The sequence below is a fragment of the Rhea americana genome, unplaced genomic scaffold (genome assembly GCF_003343005.1).
Source record: "Rhea americana isolate MKP2758 unplaced genomic scaffold, rheAme1 scaffold_241, whole genome shotgun sequence".
In the NCBI taxonomy this organism is placed as follows: domain Eukaryota; kingdom Metazoa; phylum Chordata; class Aves; order Rheiformes; family Rheidae; genus Rhea; species Rhea americana.
This window is the reverse complement of record NW_028186359.1, coordinates 758,220-763,660: the sequence shown is the minus strand read 5'-3', so window position 1 is coordinate 763,660 and position 5,441 is coordinate 758,220. Positions and strand designations below refer to the sequence as shown.

The 5,441-nt window shown below is 44.5% G+C and overlaps 1 long non-coding RNA gene across 2 annotated transcripts; it reads right to left on the bottom strand.

Moving 5' to 3' along the window:
• Window positions 1-1,655: 1,655 nt before the first annotated feature.
• Window positions 1,656-5,435, bottom strand: LOC146594965 (uncharacterized). Of its 2 annotated transcripts, XR_014896048.1 has the most exons (3): window positions 5,077-5,435; window positions 4,737-4,930; window positions 1,656-2,163 (listed from the first exon to the last, which is right to left on the bottom strand). It is a non-coding gene; the product is annotated as an uncharacterized LOC146594965 (long non-coding RNA). The 2 variants fall into 2 exon arrangements; XR_014896047.1 differs by having other exon boundaries at window positions 1,656-4,930.
• Between the last annotated feature and the right edge of the window lie 6 nt (window positions 5,436-5,441).

Genomic DNA, 5,441 nt, shown 5'->3' with positions numbered 1-5,441 from the left:
CTCACACCTCGGTCACCCGCCCTGGAGCAAAGGGGTTGGTTATTTTCTATCGCACAAGCAGGGATCTTCAAGTGACATTGGACCTCATTTAGGCACCAAAAGGATTCACCAATCCCATCCTAAACAGTTAACTTGATGAAGATCTTTTTTGCTGTGGTATTTTTTTTTCTTCTCTTTCTATTTTACATTATGTCCTCTCCAAACAGAGGTCAATTTTCAGCCTAGCTAYGGCTGTATGTAATAGGTGAATAAATGCTTATGAAGAAAAAGAAATGGAGAAATTATCTCAACAGGCTGTAGAGTCTGGGATGGTTCTTGAGCTGGTACAGCCTGGCACCGGATCCGTGACCGTGCCGTGCGAGGACCTCCTCGGTTAGCTTTATGTAAACTAGCACGTGCGGTGCAAGGCGGATGACACGTAAGTCACTGCTGGAGACACAATGACTGAGCTTGTTTGGCTGCAGTATTAAATGAATGCATGCAGTGTCTGGAGGGATACTTTTATATAAAGAATATATTCTGTGTTATGTGTGTATCCAGATCTAGAAGCAAATTTTCTTTTCTTTCAATTTGCTATATGTATGTATCTTCAGCAGATACTTCCCTTTATCAGAAATATCAATGAAATTTATTTTTTTCATAGAAAAAATTAATTATTAGATCAAAGTTACATAAAAGACATATCAAAAGCAGCCATTTGGTAATAACAAAGAATCAGTTTCCCAAGGAGAAATCTCCCTCTTGTGTCATAAAAAAAGGCATTTCTATATTACCTTTGGAAAAATGATGGCTGTTAAATCTTACATAATGTAACATAAGCCTTTCTGAAGTGCTGAGAAAGCCAATTCAAACATAGCTGGAGTGCCAAAGAATAAAAGAGGGATACTTAGTAACTGAAGTTGCAAATTGCCTGATTGGAAGAAAGGGTTTTTCCAAACATCCTTTGAACTGTAGCTATTTCTTAGCTGCTCTAACATGATCATTTTAGCCCCTTTGTCTTTCATTCAGAGACAGGACACTCGGGAGACGCAAGCAAGGACAGCCCGGCTTTGCAGGCAGGGAGACCGCGGCCACGAGTCACGTCGCTGCACGTCGAGCAGCCTGTCCCGCAAGGTCACAGCAGAGCTGGGAAGCAGACACGGGCCTGAGATCTACTGCTGCTCTTGGCGGCCACCTTCACCACCTCGTCACCATTGGTCCAGCACCAAGAGGTTCCCCAAGCATCGCGTTGCCCTGAGCAGGCCCAGGCCTTTTTTGTGCAATGCCAGTAATGTGGGTACCGCAACACTCACAAGGGAGGGTATGTACCAAAGAGAYGATGCCAAGAGGATTTTCCCTTATTTGCACGCTCAGTTTAGGCAGCTATGGCTGTGTTTGCTTAGGTACTGTATATTTCCGTATGATGCTTCATTCTTATTTCCCTTAGGTGTAATTGGATTTTTCTCAATAAGCAACCAAATAAAAAAAAAAGAGGTTTATTGCATCTCTTTAGTATTCACTTGTTTAAGGTTTGGAGTATTGTTTGCTTTTAAAATCAAGGATGCATTTTTAACAGCAAACCAGCGCCATAACTTCTGCTTTAAAAAGACCTATGAGTTTTATGAAGCTATTTTACACTGCTCCAGAGTTTCAGGAGGAAAGAGAAAAACACTCTGTCACAAACAGAAATATATTTTTATAGCAGCAAAATTCCTAAAATGAGACTATAGATCTTCTGCTAATACAGGGAGCCTTCAGCAATACACACCCACATGCCAGCACAGACAACACACAGCCATAGAGATGGATGCCATACAATATTTAAAGAGAAAAAATATATAACTCAAAGGAGGCAGTGCTGGATCTTTTCCCAGATGGATTCTCGTTTTGACAGTACCACAGACATGACAGATGTGCTTCTTTCTAATTGTTTGTATTTGAGCTTTATCCCTTGTTTGTGAGATTTTCAGTAGAAATTGCCTGTCTTCTAGCCATTTTATTCTCTCCTTTGGAATTTAAAGTTTTTTTTTTTTTTTTTTTTTTTTGGTTGCTGACTTTCTCCAGCATTGCTAAGTTTCTCCCTCTGCACAGGGAGAAGGGTTTCGATGGGCCTGTTTAAACCCTTCTTCACTTTCAGGACCTGTAAAACTTCCTTAACAGACACTTCAGAAGCACTACAAATACCTAGGAAAAAAGAGTAAAGGTTTAATTACGAAACCAGTGCACTTAAAGGAAAGTTAATGTACAGTTAAATGATCCTCCTGCTAAATGTGCTAAGAGTCAACATAACACACAAGTTCAATGCTTGAACTTGCAATTACTGCTGCACAAAAAGGACTCAACTCACTGCCTCTCCTGCAAAAAATGGTCTTGAAAAACAATTATTAGAAATAGTAGTCTGCTGGAGAAGTCAGATAGGAAGCAGAATTGAAGTTAAAGTGAAATTTGTACAAATATCAAGGAATGCTGTGCTTTTAAAAATTTTGGGGGTTTATCTCTAGCAGCTTCCAAGGTGTATTCTTGCAGTGCCCCAAAACTGGCACTGATTCACTAACTGCTCGTTCTTATCTGTGACTTGTGCCACATGCTATCAACTGACAGAGATGAAATAGGACCAACTGCACACGCTCATGCCCATCCTGATGGCTCGAGAGCAAGTACCTCAGTGATTTGTATCCGCCCTCTCCTCGTCCCTTCTCTGCCGTTTTTTTACATCAGAAAAGGACACTGTGTGCGCATGATGGCAGGTACCTCATTTTTCTGTCCATCTCTGACACTCCTTGCAATCTGCTGCCTGCTAAAAATAATAAACAAGAAAAAATATGGCCAAGCAGCTGGGAGATAGAGGTCTTCCAGACCTCTGAGCGTCTCTGCAAAGCAGCCTCCTCCTGTACCACTAATTCACTTCCCCTCAAACACAGGCCAGAGGGCAACTGAATATATTTGTTTTCCTTCCCATGAGAACCTCCATTCACGAGGAGCCTGGAGCTGCCTTCGTGCTGGCGCCTGGAGCACGCTCCCTGCCGCCTGGAAACCATTAACCACACAAACCTCCACTTGCCCAGCCCAGCACCTGGGAAGCTGCTCTTGCGGAGGCACCTCGGCATCCCGGCCAAATTCCTGACTTCAGATAGTCTGCGCTGTCTGTGAGAGTCATCTCCATGCAGGTCAGGCTAGGCGTGTACGCACAAGACCACACGTGCACGAGTATCTAGAAGGGCTCGGCTAAGAAATGTTTTTCTTCCCATCTGTATTAATTTGCTGGGCTTCAAGGGTGCAGTTGTTCAGTTTTTCCCTCCCTGAGACCACCTAGGATGTTTGGGGCTCTCATTCCCTTCAGATGTTTGCTCTTCAGCTGTGCCGGGTTCATCAAATCTCCTTGCCACGTCCCTGAACAGAGAAGCTTTTGGTGCCAGATGTGCTCTGATGTAACTCATGCATCTGCGACCTTTACATGCTGAATTCATCGCCAGTCAATCACCAGCCACATGCAAAGCTCTTGCTGCACAAAGGTCTCCTTTCTCTGACGTTTCCAAGGCTGGGATTGGCCAGCAAGAGGAATGCTTCAGAAAAGAAATAACCAACTAGCAGACATTATCATACAGATAATCTATGCCAATTTGGAAATGCAAATCCTTTCTYGCCATTTTCAGATGCAAATATAAATGGTTTTCTCTTTTTTTAGTAGTGCAACAGATTAGGCCTTGTTCTACAGCATGACGCATGGCTGGAGAAGTAGCTACCTATGGTCTTTATTTTGCAGCCAGAGGTGAGGTGACCTGCCAGGAGCTACATGCAAAATCCAGAAGAAAGGCAGTGAAAGGCGGTACATTACAAATTCCATGAGCCCTAAAAGTGTCTCTCAGAAAGGAACAGTAATGGAGTCCAACCCAGCTGGGACTCATTTATGAAAGGAAGCATGCTGACATATAAATATCTGCAAAAAGTAACATGACATCATGATCTGTATGTTATGTGGGAGCAAGATCATGACCAGACCAGGAGCTTGGGTCTCTTGTACTACAGGTCCACTTCTGCCTCAGATGGGCTTCGAGGCCATAACARAGCCACTTTCCTGCCCCATACCTGTTTCATTAACTGCACGCATTTCAATGAGAATTGGACTTTYGAATATTTGGGAGGGGAGGTCTTTTTAGCTCATGCTCTTAATGATTCTGTTAAAAATCTACTGTTCCTCTTTTGATGTTTTAGTTACATTTTGTGGCTGCTAATCAGAAAAATGTTCCAGGTTGGTAGTTCTTGAAAAAATCAAAGCTTCCATTCAGCCACTTGGTATTCAGAGACTGCTGAGCATAGCGTCATCTGCTTTTCTGCACCCTGCCATTGACACAGCTGTTTCTGTATGCATGGAGAGCAGCGACTGAAGTGTAGTAGAAGCTCTCTGACACAGGAGGGAGCTGCGATCCCACAAAGAAAGATGTTCCAAAATTCACTCGTTTTTTACATTACTGTGATTCACAGACAGACGGTTGCTCCTYGGCCTGGCCACTGAGCAAACAATCAACCAAAATTAGCCAGACTGATCTGGGGCTGCAAATATCCASCAGATAGTCTCATTCTGATTCACACCTACAGGTATTACCTTTGTTTTTTAAAAGCTTTGGAAACATTTGACTACAGAAAGTTTTTGTCTTCCTACCCCAACCATTTGCAGTTTCGCATTGGCTTTAAGTTCACTTCAGAATACATGTTAATTCCAGTGACTCGCAAGCATGAATCACCAGGCTGACACTAACCATTAGATATAATTCTCACAGTCTTTCCCCCTTTTTTTCCTGAAGCGTAGCTTTTTCCAGTGAGATGAGTTGCTATGCCAGTTCACAGCCCAGACCTTCCTGGCAGGCTCCATGTCCTCACTCACAGGATGTGGTGAGCTGTCAGCCCTTTTCTGTCCAGCTTCCTTTGCGTATGTGACAAAAGGACATCTGCCCTAAAAAACATAAGGGTGAAAAAGAGAGACAGCAGGTGAAAAGCACTGAGCCAGGAGACACACGGGGTGACAGGAAGCTGACTGTGATTGGGAAAAAAGCCAGAGGTCTTAACGTAACAGCTGCTCGGCTGTAGGCACAAGGATACCTGCGTCCTAGCAAAGCCAGAGCGGGTAACCCGCCGGCTTTCGCTTCTCCAGGCTCAGAGACTGCTAAACCAGGGGTACTGCAAAAGTTCCAGTATTTATCAAGRCTGGGGAAAAATCTATAGTACTCCAACAGCTCCGTCTGCACAAGATCATGTTGCTCTGACACGGCAGACAGGCGACTGCGACCGTTAGGGGCGAGTTTCACCGCCAGCCTCGTCCCTGGCGCAGTCCTGCCACCACACGGCACCTTTTCCTCACGCTTCGGACCGTCCTGCTCAGGAAAGCGCCGTCTCCCCAGAGAACGCCGGCGCCGAACAGCACCCCGCATCCCAGCACCCCGCCGAGGGCAAACCCTCCGCGGCAG